We start from the raw sequence: 17,118 nt of genomic DNA on the forward strand, positions 1-17,118 counted from the left end.
TGCAGAATTCTTGCCCTTTAGAAATAAGCCAAGTCCTACCAGGATAATAGTAGTTGAGCCCAAAGGGCAGAATTAATCTTCAAATGAAATGCTTGGGGGTATACCCTCAGTGTGGGCACACCCTAAAGCAACCTAGACTTGGGGTAGAGATATGCCTAACTCCCTGCACTTACAAAAATAGCACTGACACTTAGCAGTCACAGGATCTTGAGTAATACCATTTAATTCAGTATTAATTGATTGATTCAGCAAATCCTTGTTAAGTGCCAATATGCAAAAATGCAAAGTAGTGCCCGCCCTCAGAGAACTTACATTCTACAAATCCGTTAACCCCTGAGGCTCAGTTCCTATGGAGGTGAGTTTTGATTGCATTACTCTTGCCAGTTTTGCTTGACTGAATCTGAAATGGAAGGGTATTGGGTTACCCATAAGCAAAAGTATATTGGTTGTGGATAGGGAAGTTGAATCACTAACTGACCCCTCCCTGTGCATCCCTGGTGAGTCAGAAGATGTCTTCCTGTTTCTAATCAGTTTTACCCCTTTCTCAAATTTCTATTTGAACCGCTAACAAGTCAACATGATTGAACAGCTTCTTTTTTCCTTTGTACAAAAGGGAAGTGAGGATAGTAGTATCACCAGCACAGAGTGCTTTTAAGTGCAACAGAAAGCATGCTTTTTTAGGCACTTCCCCCTTTTGGGAAAGAGCTAAGACAAAACTTGGAGGAGTGGGGAAGTTAATGGCATTTGGGCCCATCCCAACAGCAAAGTCAGGAGACTGAAGGAAAACATTCACTAATCATCACTCTCCATTCCTGGCAGTCTTTAATTTCCAGTCCCTTTTCAGTATTATGGACACAGCAAATACCCTCATCACCAGCAGCTGTAATAGTGCCAATGTCTCATTATAGGCTCACAGGAAGAGACAGCCATGGAGCAAAAACACCAGGATCTCACAGCAGCCCTATAAGGGAGCCTGCCCATTTGTTCCCATTCAACATGGTAAATTCAGAACCCCTACATTCTCAACTAGGCTCAACTCCTTCAGTGTCTTTCTCCCATAAATCTCTGCAAATCTGCCCCAGAAACCTTTAAGTCCTTCTCAGAAAGTCCAGTTCCGAAACATCAATATCTAGAAGATGAGGATTTGATCTTCATAGCAGTAAGGGTTATAAACCTGAGGGTAAATAAAAGACACAAGGACAAATCTTAAGAGAGACTTGAGGGACAGATCAAGAGGGCACTCAATGTCTAAGAGAAATTCAGTTAAATTTGACTTTTATTGCATCTATCAGTAATTTGTGAGGCATTTTAGGCACTAGAAATGCTAGGGGGATGAAAAGCAGCACCCCGAGGGTGAGGAAGGAGATAAATAGTAAAACTGGGGACACCAGGACAGAAACTTTACAACATTCTCTAGAGCATCCCTGAAAATAGACACAATATATCTAACACACACAAAAAAAGAAATATTAGGCTTACTTTTTTTTTTCTTTCCAAGCAGGAATGTGACTTGGTTAGATATCACATCAAGATCAAAGACTTGGTTCTATATCAGCCCAGAAAGGATCTCCTATAGAATGCAGCCAGCTAGACCCAAAGGGCAGAAGAAAGCTCCATATAAAGGTCTCTGAAGCTCCCTGGGTGATATCTATGTGTATTCCATCTATTATCTTCTGAAAAACTGCATAATGATAATAACTTCCCCTGTTTAAATGATCCTGTATCTAATGAATTGTCATTGGAAACTGTAGATGATAACATTTGTTTTATTTAGAGGCATAAAAACTTTAGATGTCAACTAATCCTTCAATTCAGCCATTCAGAAGATTTAGTGTGATGCTTTATACCTCAAATGCACAATAGTTTGCCTTTCTGGATTCCAGGAATGAGATGTGTTTAGAGCTTTCATCAACCTCCTCCTCCTCCTCCTCCTCATCATCAAGTATTGCTAGATTCCAGGCACTGGAGATGAAAAAAGAAAGAGGGGGAAAAATGAATCCCTGTCCCCAATGAATTCACATGCTAATAGGGAAGACAACGTATCAACAGTTATGTACATAGGAGATACAGATAATGTAAGTCAGAGGTAACCTCAGATGAAAGGCACTAGCAACAGGGGAATGGGAAAAGACAATTGCAATAAGGTTTCAGCTGAGTCTGAAAGGACACCAACAAAGGCAAAAGTAGAGGGAAGAAGGGAGAGAATTCCATGAATGGGAGAAAACCTGTGAATAGGTAGAGTTGGAGAGTAGGGTACAGTATGAGAGGAACAGAAGGAAGGCCAGTGTCTCTGGATTGTACATCATAATGAAGATAATAAGGTATTTTAAAAGGTAGAAAACTCAAAGAAATGCACTGCAACATGAATGAACTCAGTAACACAATATTTATTACATCAAAAACATAATTGGGGAAGAAACCCAAATTTGACAAGAACTGCTGGGAAAACAGCAAAAAACATTTTGATAGAAGTTATATTCAGGCCAGCATTTTATGTGATATACCACAATAAACTCAAAATGAACACTTGACTTAAATGTTAAAATTAAAAATTTACAAGAGAAGCAGTTCTGATACCTTTCTGTTTAGGTGGTGAGTTCTTAATCAAACATTATATGTTTTTGCTCATTAAGGATAAGAGATAATTTTGATTATCAGAAATATTAAAGGCATACATGAACAAAATCAGACAAAATTAGTGCAATGAGGATAAGAATGAAAGCTGTAAACTTTTTTTTGATGGGGTGGGGAAGCTTTTGCATCAAAATATCTCTGATGATAATCTGAATATCCAGGATATATAGGGAACTAACACAAATGTATAAGATCAAGAGATGCTCCCTAATGGACAAATGGTAAAAAAAAAATATGTGAAGAAATAGTTTTCAAAAGAAGAATCTTAAAGTATTAGCAACCATCTGAAAGACTACTCCATATCACTAATAAGAAACCTATAAATAAAAACAACTCTGAGGCTACACCTTATATTTAGAAAACTGACAAACACGACAATATGAGAATATTAATTTATAGAGGGGCTGTAGAAAGACAGTCACATTAATGCATTCTTGGTTAAGTTGTAATTGGTCCATTAGAAAGCATTTGGAATTTTCCTATATATATATATACATATATATACATATACATATACATATCTCACTGCTTAGAGATTGAAGATAAAAAGAAAGGATACATAGATAGGTAGACAGACAGACAGACAGACATAGAGAGATAGATATAGATGATATATAGATATACAAATGAATATATATATAGTATAAACATGTTACATTTTTATGTATATATAAAGAGAGAGAGAGAAACATGGATAGGTATATACATGTAACCATAGACTTAGATATATAGACATAGATAGTAGCACTTTCTGCAGTTACAAGGAATTGTAAACAGTAAGTGCCCCATCAGTTGGAAAATGGCTAAACAAATTGTGGCATATAAATGTAATATAATATTGTTGTTCAGTAGTAAATAACTAATATGAAAGATAGAAAACCATGGGGAAAAAGATGTGAACTGAGTCAATGAAATAATGAAAATCAGAAAAACTATATTGAGAGTAATTACAATAATGTAAAAAGAAAGAACAAAAATCTGAAACTGAACACTCTGTAGCTACGAGGCTTAGCCTGATCGACAAAGTAAAGAAGGAAGAAAAACACAGAGAGGAAGGAAGAAGAAAGGAAAGAATAGAGAAAGGAAAGAAGGAAGGAAGGAAGGAAGGAAGGAACAGAAAATCTGACTCTAAACTTTCTTTGTAAAGTGAAGGAATTATAGTTGTAGAAAATTACTTAAACTATTAGGCAATTTATGTGATTTTTAATTTTACAGAATATATTTTCTCTTTCTTTTTTATTCTCTGTTCCAAGAGATACCTCTCTGAGGAAAAATGGAGATGATGTAAAAACAGAAGATATCAATGTTTAAAGAAAGATACATTTCTCCCCAACATCTCATTTCTAAGATATATAACAACTTGATTCAAATCTGTAAGATTTGTCAATAGATCAACAATAAAAATTATGAAGACATAGTTTTCAAAGAAAGAAATTCAAGCTACCAATAACCATATTTAAAAATGTTCCAAATCCCTAATAATTACAGAAATGCAAACTCGTTCTGCCCCAACCTGTCAAATTAGCAGGTTTGACAAAAGAAGAAATAACGTGTTGAAGGAGATATAGGTAAACAGGTACACTAAAGCCTATTGGTGGAGCTTTGAATTAGTATGACTTTGAAGCATGTCAGTGAGGGAAATCCCACTGTTTTCTCTACTAGTAGAAAGAATACAGAATTTGGATTCTGAAGAACTTGAGTTCAAATCCTTCCTCAAACACTCACTGCATGATCCTGGGCAAATCATAGCATCTCTGATCATCTCCTCATTTTGAAAAATGGGGATAAATAGAACACCTGCCTCACAAAGGTCGTGGGGAGGGTCAAATGAAATAATATATAAAAAGAACTTGCTAGCCTTAAATGGAAATGTCAGTTATTATTATTTATTATTGTTATTATTATTGTCATTACCTCCAGTGATATCTTTCTTCATTATTGGTAGCTTTTATTGCTAGGTAGTTTTTCTTTATACTGAACATAAAATTTGCTTCCTTATAACTTCCTTCTATCAATCCCATTTCACTTTCTGGGGCCAAACCATAACTTCTATACTGTTGAACTTAATAACATCTATTATGTTCCCACTAAATATTCTCTTCTCAAGTCCTTCCCTGGACCTTCATGTGACAGTGTTTATAGTCTCTCTTATCATTTTGTTTGCTATTTCCTGGACCTGTCATTTTCCTTCCAAATAATTCATGCAAAGAAATGAACACAAAACTCCAGATGTAACCTAGCCAGGACAGAATACAGAGGGACTACCACCCCTTCACCAACATTTAGGCCTGCCATATTACACTATTGACCCATATTAAAGACGCAATCCACCAGAACTCCCAGGTCCTTTTCACATAAACCATTGCCTTCCCAAGTATGCACTTGTATGGCTGATTTCCATTTCCATTTTCATTTTCCATATCATCTCCAAGCAAAGCACAGAAACATTTAATGATCCATATGCTGGAATAAGATTTGTTTCCACAGCTATCATTCTGTAATGGAGTGCATCTCTTTCTGCCTTTGCTTATCAGTGCAGACACTCTTAGGGGCTGCATCTATAAAAGGCACTTCTAAAGTATAAGATGTATACTGTTTTTGAATGGTAAGGGAAGGGGGAGAAACTGGAGAAAATTTATGGTTGGAGAGAAGGCCAAATGATATCATTAATAGCTGTGCATGTTCTTTTCTTGGTTTAAGTTACTGGAAAATAAGTGAACTATTTGAGAAGGAAGGAAAAACTGAATAAGAAGTAGGGATTAAATGTTACACATCATGAAAAGATGTGTATTATTTGGACTTCACTGGACTTGGAGTAAAGATCCTAGCTGTATAATCCTAGGCAAGTCAATTAACCTCTCTTTACCTCAGCTTCCTAATCTTTAAAATAAGGTAGCTGAACTCAATGACCTCTAAAATCTTATCCAGTTCAAAATCTATGATCACAGTTTCAAAAGCACTCATATAAACAACAAGCATTCATTTTGTTTCTATTGTTCTTGTGTAGTCACTTCAGTTGTGTCCAACTCTCCATGATCTCGTCTAGGATGGAGAAATCTCCCATGCCAACAAAATCAAAGATCATTGCTGTATTGAGTTAAATGCAAAATATATAAATTAAAGACTGGACCTGGAAGTTCCATGGTGTAGGGAACTCCTGGCTAAGGAAACTCAAAATGTCAATGAATATCATCACTTTCTCTATAATTTATAGTCCTAGACAGTTGAGTAGAGTACTAAAAGGTTAGGAGTCATGCCAAAGGCCATGCCACCAACATGTTCAAATAGAACTTGAAGTCACTCTTCTTGACTTCAAAGCTAACTGGCTACTATACGAGCAGCTTCTCATAAATACACATATAAATAAATCTAATATCATGGTTTCATGAACCAATGATCTCATTAAGGTCACTATTCCCCTCAGAAAGTCAGATCACAAACTGTCTCCAGCTTTTTAGATAGTCTTCAAGAATTTTTATGGATAAAACATTCATTACCCAGCAAACAATCTGATAATGAGTTTCTCTTAACTAACTTACAGTGGTTCTTGGACAACAGGTATGTAATCATAGTGTTATACTCAAAACCTTTCCAGTTTGGTAGGATCTGATGCAAACCACATGCTGCTGGTCTAGTCAAAAACCAAGGATTGTCTCCATATCATATTCAAGCATTAAAAAAAGACTTAAATGAAAGATATAATTACTCTTTTCTATTTTCCATTTGGCTTTTTTATACTTCTGTAGTGTTCCAGGATTATTTCTGAATATCTTTAGTGGTAAAAAAAAAATAAGTTACACTATATCCTCCACAAAAGTTTGATTTGGGTGCTTCATTATCATATAGAGATGACTCTATGACATTAAAGACATTGTGAGTGTCATGTAAGTTTTGTCAGATTTTGCCAGGAAAACCCTGCATATATCCCTGTGATTACATGTCTGTTTTCCAAGGATCAGCATAAATGAAGTAAGAGAAACTCTTCATGAGGTTGGTTATGGAATCATGAATGTTTCATGTTGCATACCTTTATAACTCTTTACACCATTTAAAGCACTTTCCCAAGTGAGTCAGAATGGTAAAGAGCACTTGATTTGGAGTGAGATGACTTTGGCTTTGTTCCTTACTAACTGCATGATCTTAGACAAGCTCCTTTTCCTTTCTGTGATTCATTTTCCTTTGCAAAATGAGTAGGTAAGCCTGGATGGTTGCTAAAGTCCATTCCAGCTTCAAATCTCTGGTAGTTACTCTTTTACTTAACCCTCATAATTAATCTGGAAAATTGTCCAATCAAGAAGTCTCATTTTCTAGATGGGATAATGAATATTGAGGAAGTTTAAATAATTTGCTCATGACTTTACAGATTATGTAATTTGTTGAATTCAGGAATATAATCCCAAGTCTTTACTTACTTGACTGGGAGTGAAGCAAAGGGACAAACTGTAAGTTAAAAAACAAAAAGTCACAGGTTGTTTTTCACTCTTTCATCTTGAGTCACTGTCTAGAAGAGCACTACATTTTTTTCCTCCCTACATCCACTTTGGGATGCTTCTTTACCAATTAAGCCCCATCATTTGGGCACATTTCCAAAAGTCCTGGACTAAATGAGCAGCTATGCATGTACATCATGTAGGTTAACACTTTCTCTCCCTGTGGACATCACCCAACAATTTCACCATAGGCTGATGCTTTCCATAAGTCACTGAACAAACATATCCTTCATTAATAAATAGACTCAGTTCTCTTTCCATTTTGTGTTTTAGACATGACTCTTTTGAGACAAATTCCCTTTTTACAACCAGAGCACTGGGAAAACCTCTGCTCCAGCAGTATATTTCTTTATTGTTTGAGATCTTTATGAACAAATATCATTCAATATCCACTTTTAGCTTGTCTGTCTAGCTAACTGCGTGTCTGTTCTATTCTAAGACTGCAATGGTTCATAAAATAGCACCCTAGTGAACTAAAAGAGAACATACCCTAATCAAGTTTGAGTCCTGGAAAGGGAGCTCAGCATATTTCAAAAGTATTTAGGGATAAAACCAGGTTGACCAAATTGTCACCACCTATTTTTAAGTGTTTCATTGTCTTCAAACTTTTCTGATGGGTTCAACTTTAGAGGCAAGAGGAAATTGAAATAAAAGGTCCTTGTTACATATGTATGTTTTGGGGTTTTGAGCATGTGAATTTAATAGATGAGAAAGCAAAAATGTTGGCCTTAAATTTCAAAATTAATTAAATAGATCACATTATAACTTTCTCTGAATACTAGGTAACTACATAGATGACTTGATACCTCAAGCAATTGAAAAAGTGAAAGCCTCTATCTATCAGGAAAGCAGCTATTCTGTAAAGACAATGGTCACTCATGCACTAAAGACCTATTGTAGTAGCACTTCAGCCTACTGTATTCTGAGAAGGGGTTTGGGTCGGGGGTTCCTTTGTCACACAATGACAGAGTTCCTCAGTCTTGATCTATGTGTCAGGAGAGATAGTGTAATGTGGCCTCCAATTAATGGGGAAAAGAGCAGAGAATAGCTCTGTCTGGAACAAGTCTTTTAATGTCAAGCCATTTGGAAAACCAAATTTGCTATAACATGCATGATTTGGTGGGGATGAAATCTAGTCAAATTTAGGGAAGAATCAAGAAAAACAGAGTCTTCAGCACCAAGGAAACAGAAAATCATCCTAGATCATAGCATCATCTGAATCAATACAACTGTAAACACTAAAGAACACTGGGTTTGGAGTAAAATGAATTGAGTTTGAATCTTAGTACTACCACTTTGTGTATCTATAACTTTGAGCAAGTCATTTCATCTTGTGGGGTCTCAGTTTCCTAATCTGTAAAATGGATGAGAGAGAGATCAAATGGTCTTTAAGGCCTCCTTCATCCCCAAGTCCCATAATCAATAACACTGGTACCAAGAAAAGATAACTATGACAAGTGAGATAAATGAATGGAAAGATTAGGAAGTAAAGGTAATCTTGGAAAGAATGATGGTGATTTAGGACATGAATATTGAAGATTGCCTAGAAGTGTCATCTTATAATCAAGTCAGGTGATTTGGAAATTTTCTTTTTGATGAATCTTAACATTGTAGACTCAGTCACTTTGATGTCACCATAGTGTTGAAAATTTGAAGCCTGACATTATTCTCTGAGGGTTCTTGAGCAATTACAATAAAGTTCCTCTGCCCTGTTCTTGTTTTCAGGATCTCATGAGCTCATAAAATGTATGTGGACAAAGAAAATCTCCCCAACCTCCTCCAAGCTGCTATTTATGTATCGAAACAAAGTACATAAGCCCTGGGCATATGCAGCAACAGTAGTTTCAAACTTGGTGTGTATTGGTAGAAAATTTAGCAATGGCAGAGCAATAGGGAAAACCTTTGGGCAACAAGAGTGATCAGTCATGGAAAAGTACTTGGACAGGTCAATAAATAATACCCTGGCAAGCAGACTTTGATATATGAGGGAATAAAGAACTCTAACTTCCAGTGTTGCTGTGTTTGGTGCATTGATGAGAAATAAATGCATCATTCAATAGGTTCATTAACCTTAAATTATCATTAAGAGGTTTTGTAATCCCTTTGTGTTAGTGCCAAGAAATGAGTGGTGAGATGGGTCTCCAATCAATCAGGTGAGCATTCTCACACAGGAAGAGATAACTTTTTTAAAAAATCAATATTGCTAGTGTTAATGCTGTTTAGATATCCCACCTGCCTACCAACTAATCATCAACTTCTATTGTCATTGTTTTCTTATATTATGTATACAGACATTAAGAACCAAAACAACAAACTAAGAGCTATTTCTTGACTCTAAGCTTGGCTTCCTTTGCCTTAAGAATATAGTAAAGGATACTGTTGGTGTCTAAATCATCCTGAGATGTTTTACAAGACTGAATTTCATGGATAAAGTATATGTAATTAAGTAGAGGAATTATCTTGCTCTGCTTAGGGTATCTGGAAATAATGACTATTGCTTTTTGCTCATAAAAATTATATCAATTGATGGAAAAATATAGAAAATGTCATCTATATTTCATCTTTTGAATTCAAGCATTATCTCACAAAAAATGGCATTTTTGTCTATGCTGATGAGCACCATCACTTGGTAAATCTGGCTACACCTCATAGAATTCATCAGAGATATTTTGGCTATTCTGTCCTCTAAAATGTTGTAGTTACATGGAGAGCCTGTGCAACTGGGAGCCTAGATTTTCCCTGGACAGTAAGAAGAAAGTTACGAAGAGGAGATATTTTGTTTTCTTTTTGAGAGCAGGGGAAAAAGAGAATGAGTATGCTTTTATACATGATGGGATGGAGAAGTCTAGGGCACCATTATTCATCTTGTCTGTGTAGAAACTTTTCAATTTCATGTCATCAAGGCTCTTTATTTTATCTTTTGAAGTTGCTTCTTTCAATTGTTTGGTGAAAAATACATCTCCTGGGGGCAGAGCCAAGATGGCAGAGTACAAGCAGGGACTTGTCTGAGTTCTCCCCACAACTCCTCAAAATACCTGTAAAAATAACTCTAACCTAATTCTAGAGCAGCAGAAGGTATAAAATGAAAGAGTAAAAGAGATTTTCAGCCCACGACAATCTGGAATGCTGAGAGAAAGGGTTTATTGCACCGGCCTCAGAGGAGAGCACAGTCCAGCACAGGCCATGCTGACACAGATCGGACTAGACCAGGCCTCAGGGCACTGAATCACTAGCAGCTGTAGTGGGTTCCAGACTTCTCAACTCACACATGCCAAAGACAATTTCAAAGGTGAGTGGGAAAGCTCTTTCATCTGGGTGACAGAGGAACATGGTCCAACTGTAGTCTTAACCTCAGTCTCAGGGTGGTAGCAGTCACTGCTGTGCTTCTGGAACTCTTCATCTACAGATGCTGGGGGAACTAAGCAGCTGATCTGGGTCATAGTCCTGAGTAGCAGTCCTAGGAGAAACACTGGCATGGCAGACCTGATGGCAATTGTTGAGAGGGAATCCTATTTACAGTTCTAGGGCAGGAAAGAGTGATTGTGCTCATAGATTAGAGTGCAGGCTAGGAGAGGAGTGAACACCTTTCCTTTGATCATATCACTTTGGAGGAACTGAGAATTTACAGGTCTCTGGAGATATCTCTGAAAAGAGCTACAGAAACCCCCTAAAACTTGGGGCAGTATACCCTTCACTCAACAAAAGAGCTCAAAAGTCAAGTAATTATCTAGGAAAATGATGAAAAAGGTGGATGGAAGACTATATAAGGTTACTTAATGAAAAAGTATTTTCTTGCAATGAGGAAGATCAAAGCATAAAACCAGAGGAAGATCATAATATACAACCAGAGGAATCAGCAGAGTCAAGGCTCCTACATCCAAAGCCTCCAAGAAAAATCTGAAATTCTCTCAAGCCATGGAAGAGCTCAAAAAAGAATTTTGAAAAGCAAGAAAGATAAATAAAAGAAAAAATGGGAAGAGAAATGAGAGTAATGCAATAAAATCATGAAAAAGAAGTCAACAGCTTGCTAAAGGGACGCAAAAAGTGTTGAAGAAAATAAGACCTTCAAAAATAGACTAATCCAAATGACAAAAGAAGTTCAAAAAAGTCAATGAGGAGAAGAATGCCTTAAAAAGCAGGATTGAACAAGTGGAAAAGGAGGTCTGAAAGCTCACTGAAGAAAATAATTCCTTCACATTTAAAATGGAGTAAATGACTTCATGAGAAATCAAGAAATTATAAAACAAAACCAAAAGAATGAAAAAATAGAAAACAATGTGAAATACGTCAGTGGAAAAACAACTGACCTGTAAAGTAGATCCAGCAGAGATCATTTAAAAATTATTGATCTGCCTGAAAACCATGATTTAAAAAGGATGTAGACTTCATCTTTCAAGAAATTATCAAGGAAAATTGCCCTGATATTCTAGAACCAGATGGCAAAACAGATATTGAAAGAATCCACCGATCACCTCTTGAATGAGAGCCCAAAAGGAAAATTCCTAGGAATATTGTAGACAAATTCCAGAGTTCCCAGGTCAAGGAGAAAATATTGGAAGCAGCCAAAAAGAAAGAATTCAAAAACTTGTGAAAACACAGTCGTGTTAACATAAGATTTAGCAGCTTTAATACTAAGGGAAGGAATACTAAGGTTTGGAATATGATATTCAAGAGGTCAAAGGAGCTAGGATAAAAACCAAGAATCCCCTAACCAACAAAATTGAGTATAATACTTTAGGGGAAAAGATGAATTTCAATGGAATAGAGGACTGCCAAGCATTCTTGTTGAAAACACCAGACCAGAATACAAAAGTTGACTTTCAAATGCAACAATCAAGAGAAACATGAAAAGGTAAACAGGAAAGAGAAGTCACAAGGGACTCACTAAAGTTGAACTGTTTACATTCCTATATGTAAAGATGATATTTGTAACTCATGATACCATTCTCAGTGTTAGGGCAGTTAGCGGGAATATGTATGTGTGTATGTATGTGCATGTGCATGCTGCATGTGTATATTATATATGGGTATATATGGTTGTTGTCCTTTGTATTCTAAGAAGACCAAAATGACATCGCCACTGTAAAGTGAAATTTCAGTGTGTCTGACTGTGGCTGATCAGACCAATATAAGCCCAGAATGCTCTACCACAGATTGGACACAGATAGTCCATTTGAATACTTGGGGTAGATACCCAAATTTGCACATCCTGTGTTTGCTTTGTGTTGTCTCACTTCTGCTTTGCTCAAAGAGCACAGCACATTTTCTTATGTGGGCATGCTATGCTGAGCAGTCCTGTGCTAGTATCTCCCATGTTGCATGATCAAATCCAAAGTTCTTGAGAGAGACTTTGAGAGTGTCCTTGTATCATTTCTTCTGGCCACCATGTGATTACCTGCCCCGTACAAGTTCTCCATAAAACAGTCTTTTGGGCAAGTGTATATTTTTCATTTGAATAATGTGGCCAGCGCATAGGAGTTGGGCTCTCTGAAGCATAATTTGAACGCTTGACAGTTCAGATCAAGCAAGGACTTCAGTGTCTTGTACCTTATACTGCCAGGTGGTCCTCAGAATCTTCTAACACAGTTCAAATGGAAGCGATTCAGTTTCCTGGCATGGCACTGGTAGACTGTCCATGTTTCACAAGCATAGAACAATAAGATCAGCACAACAACGCTGTAAATCTTCAGTTTGGTAGTCAGTCTAATACCTCTTCTCTCCCAAACCTCTCTTCAGAGCCTCCCAAACACTGAGCTAACCTTGGCAATGCATGCATCAACCTCATTGTCAATGTGTACATCTCTGGAAAGTACACCACGAAGGTAAGTGAACTTATCCACAGCATTCAAAACTTCTCCATTTGTTGTACTTGATGGATGGTTCCACATATGGATGGTGTGGTGGTGACTGATGGAGCACTTGTGTTTTTTTGGTATTAATTATTAGGCCAAAATTAGCACAGGCAGTAGAGAATTGATCCATACTTTGTTGCATCTCTGCTTCAGAGGCTGCATTGAGTGCACAATCATCTGCAAACAGAAAATCATGCACCAATATTTGGTCTTGGCTTGTAGCCTTTTCAAATTGAAGAACTCACCATCAGTACAGTAGTTGACCTTGATGCCATGTTCATCTTCATTGAAAACATTTGTCAACATGGCTGAAAACATTATGCTAAAAAACATGGGAGCAAGCACAGAGCCCTGTTTCACTCCATTGGTGACTGGGAAGGCACGAGAGCTTTGTCCATTGTCCGGAATTCATGGAAACATGCCATCATGAAATTGACATACAATATTGTTGATCTTCTCCAGGCAACTGAATTTTGATATAATTTTCCATAAGCCCTCTCGACTAACAGTGTCAAAGGCCTTGGTCAGCTCTACAAACGTTGTGTACAGACCTTTGTTCTGCTTCTGGCATTTCTCCTGGAGTTCTCAAGCAGCAAACACTGTATCGACTGTTCCTTGGCCCTTTCTGAAGTCACACTGGCTCTCAGGTATATGCCCACCTTCCAGGTGAAGGATCAGCCTATTAAGGAGGACTCTGGTAAGAATTTTGCCAGCAATGACTAAGAGAGAGACCCCCACTGTGATTGCTGCAGAACAATCTATTCCTTTACCTTAGAGAGATGGAAAATGGAGGCATCCTTGAACTCCTGGGGGATAACCTCCTGTTGCCACATAACCTTGAAATTTTCAGTCAGCTTTTGTATCAGCAATGGTCCCCCTACCTTGTAAATCTCAGCTGGAATGGAATCAGCACCAGGTACTTTGCCACATGAAAGGAGCCTAATGGCCCTCAAAATCACTTCTTCAGTTGGAAGTTCAACTAAGGAGGGATTGACTTCAACCTGAAGTAAGCAGTCAATGGCTGCAGCATTGATTGATGGTCCGTTGAGAACACTATGGAAGTGTTCAGCCCATCTTTCTAGGATCATGTCCTTATCACTAATCAATGTGGCTCCATCAGCAATGAGTAGTTGTGATGCACCATAGGTTTTTGGTCCATAAATAGCTTTCAGAGAATCATAAAAGCACTTTGGATTGTTACTATCAGCATAAAACTGAATTTCATCTGCCTTCCTACTAAGCCAGGAATACTGCCTCTCTCTAAGCTTTGCTTGTACTTTGCTTTTCATGAAATTAAATGCTGCCTTCTTAGAGGTGAATGAACTATTCTGATGGTAAATCCTGTGGAGTTCTCGTTTTTCATTTAGCAGCTTCTGAATTTCCCCATCATTTTCATCAAATCAGTCTTGGTGTTTGCGAATGTTCTGACCCAGATGAGCAAATGCCTTGCTGTACACCAAATCTCTGAGAGTTGTCCACTCTTTTTCTGCTCCACTATTGCTAACTGTGTGTTGGCTCAATTTTCCCTCTAAGTCAGCAGCAAACTGTTCACGCTCAGAGAGGAGCCTTAATTTGTTGACATTAATTCTTCTGGTAGTCATTTTGACCTAGGTACGGCCACACCCAAGTAAAGTGTTCTCAAGCCTATTGGTGAGTTAGGGGAGTGTCTACCCCAAGCATGTTAAGACCTCCTCTGGTGGAATGGGTAGATGAGTACAATTTGTTCCAATGGCCATGAAGGCAGATGAAGCACATGACGTGGAGTGCTTAGAGCTTGGTTAGACACTGACAATGCCAAGGTCATCCACTGCATCTTGAGCCATAGCCAGCCATCTTGACTCTGTCCTACAACTGGACTATGATGACTCTGGAGAAGAGAGTGAGGCTGATGACTTCGTGCAACTCTGCTTCACTTAAATCTAATATACACACAAATCAAAAAATGAAATCACTCATACCATGGGAATACATAGGTATATGTGAATGTATGTGTGTTTATATGTATTGTGTATGTGTGTATATATGTATGCATATGTGTGTATACATGTATACATATACATATATGTATGTGCGTGTCTGTGTGTGTGTGTGTGTGTGTGTGTGTGTGTGTAGTGACAGAGTCAGGGAGACAGAGATAGAGGGCATAGGGTGAGCTAATTATGAAGGGAAGATACCTAAAAATAAAATTAAATGTTGAGAGGAATGTACTGGGATAAAGAGAAAGGGAGAAGTAGAATTGTAAAGCTGATGAGAATTAGCTCTTCCCCTTCTATTCAAAAGGACTCAGGACTCAGGTGAGACCATTAAGGGAAGCTTGGTTAGGGGAGACTTGTTTTGCAGGAAGTCCCACACCTTTTGTTAATTGCTGATGAGGCTCTGGGCCAAAGGGTCTGCCGCTTAGTGCAGAAAAGTATATATATATATACATATATATATATATATATATATATATATATATATATATATATATATATATATATATATATATGTATATATATATATACACATATATATATATACATATATATGTATATATGTATATATATGTACACATATATACATATATATGTATGTATACATATTTATTTACATACAGATGTATATGTACTATATATATTCTGAGATGAGGTTTTGCTTTGGGGACTATTTGAGGTGCATTTGCAAGATGAGACTTTTGGTAGCCATTAAGGAGCCACCACTTACCCAGCTCATGAGCTTTGAAAACACAGATGTTGGTCCTTCTCTCTCTGGTAACTATGTATGTATGCGATGATCAGATAATTGGATCTGTCTGTTGATCCATGATGTACATATTGCTCATGGTCAGACAGTTAGAAGCCCTGCCTGTCAGTCTTTATTTCTCTGCTTGTGTTTTCTTTTTTGGTATATGTGATTAAAGAAGATCGATGGAGTGGAGCCAAGATGATGGAGTGACAGCAAGTACTCACTTAAACTCTATGACAAAATCCTATGGATTCCTCTAAAAAGAGAATGTGAAAAAATTTTAGAGTGGCAGAATCCCCTGTGAGACAGTGGGTGGCAGATTTCTAGCCCTGGACAGCATAGAAGGTCAACAGGAAGAATCTGTTGCACAGGGCTGGAGGAGTGCACAATGCACAGCACACAGGCTGTAGCAGCACAGATGCTGCCATAGCAAAACTGAGCAGGAAACACCAGGAGATCAGAAATAAAAGCAGCAGTGTGGGTTCTCAAATATATCAATCTAAGACAGGAGTCTCATGGAAATGAGTGAGAGAGAAGTGCAGAACCCCAGGTAACTGCAGCAGCTGCTACTGAGACTGTCAGTCCTCAGATTAAATGTCCATAAGCCACCATCTTGAACTTCCGGGAGCCAAGATGATGGAGTAATCTGTAAGTTCTCTCCCCCTCCCCTTGTTGACTTTGAAAAACCCGGAGAATATTTCCCCAGGAAAAGTCCTGGAATAGTGAGATCGGGCACTTAGCACATAGTCTCTTAGCTCAAGAGGCTAGGAAAATCACAAAGGGCAGAGGTCCCCTTTGTTGTGACTGAAGGGGACAAGTGCAGCACCGGAAATGTCCCAGACAGCCCCACCTCAGTGAACCAGGAGGAAATCCTGAGTCCCAGGGGGTTGGAGCCCCTAAGTGCCAACACTAGCACCCCAGGCATGCCTGGTCACAGTCAGGGGAATTGGGAAGACATTAGTACAGATGGGAGTTCACCAAATGCTGAACCTGCCTGTGCTCAAGCTCAGGACAGGAGACCTCCTGTGCCCCAACCACCCCTCCCCCACATCTCATGCAGTGAGCTCCATGGTAACTCCAGGGAAACTCAGAAAAGCTTCACCTGGCCTCTGCTTTGGCATACCAGGCAGCGCAGTATCAGGTAAGCTGCAGCATTCTAGCTTCTAGCTGAAAGAACAAGAGGCCAAAATACACAAAGCCTCAAGTTCTAAGTACAAGAACCATGGGACAGAGCCCCATCTGCCCCAGAAGCAGAGATCCACTTTAAAAGCCAGGGAAAAGGCAATCATCATGAGCAGGAAGCAAATCAGAAAAGAAAAGACCATAGAATCTTACTATGATGACAAAGATCAAAACACAAATACTGAAGAGGTCAGCATTGAGACTGTATTCCCATCTGAAACCTCAGAAAGGAAGAT

This window comes from Notamacropus eugenii, chromosome 4 (genome assembly GCF_028372415.1).
Source record: "Notamacropus eugenii isolate mMacEug1 chromosome 4, mMacEug1.pri_v2, whole genome shotgun sequence".
Taxonomy (NCBI): Eukaryota; Metazoa; Chordata; class Mammalia; order Diprotodontia; family Macropodidae; genus Notamacropus; species Notamacropus eugenii.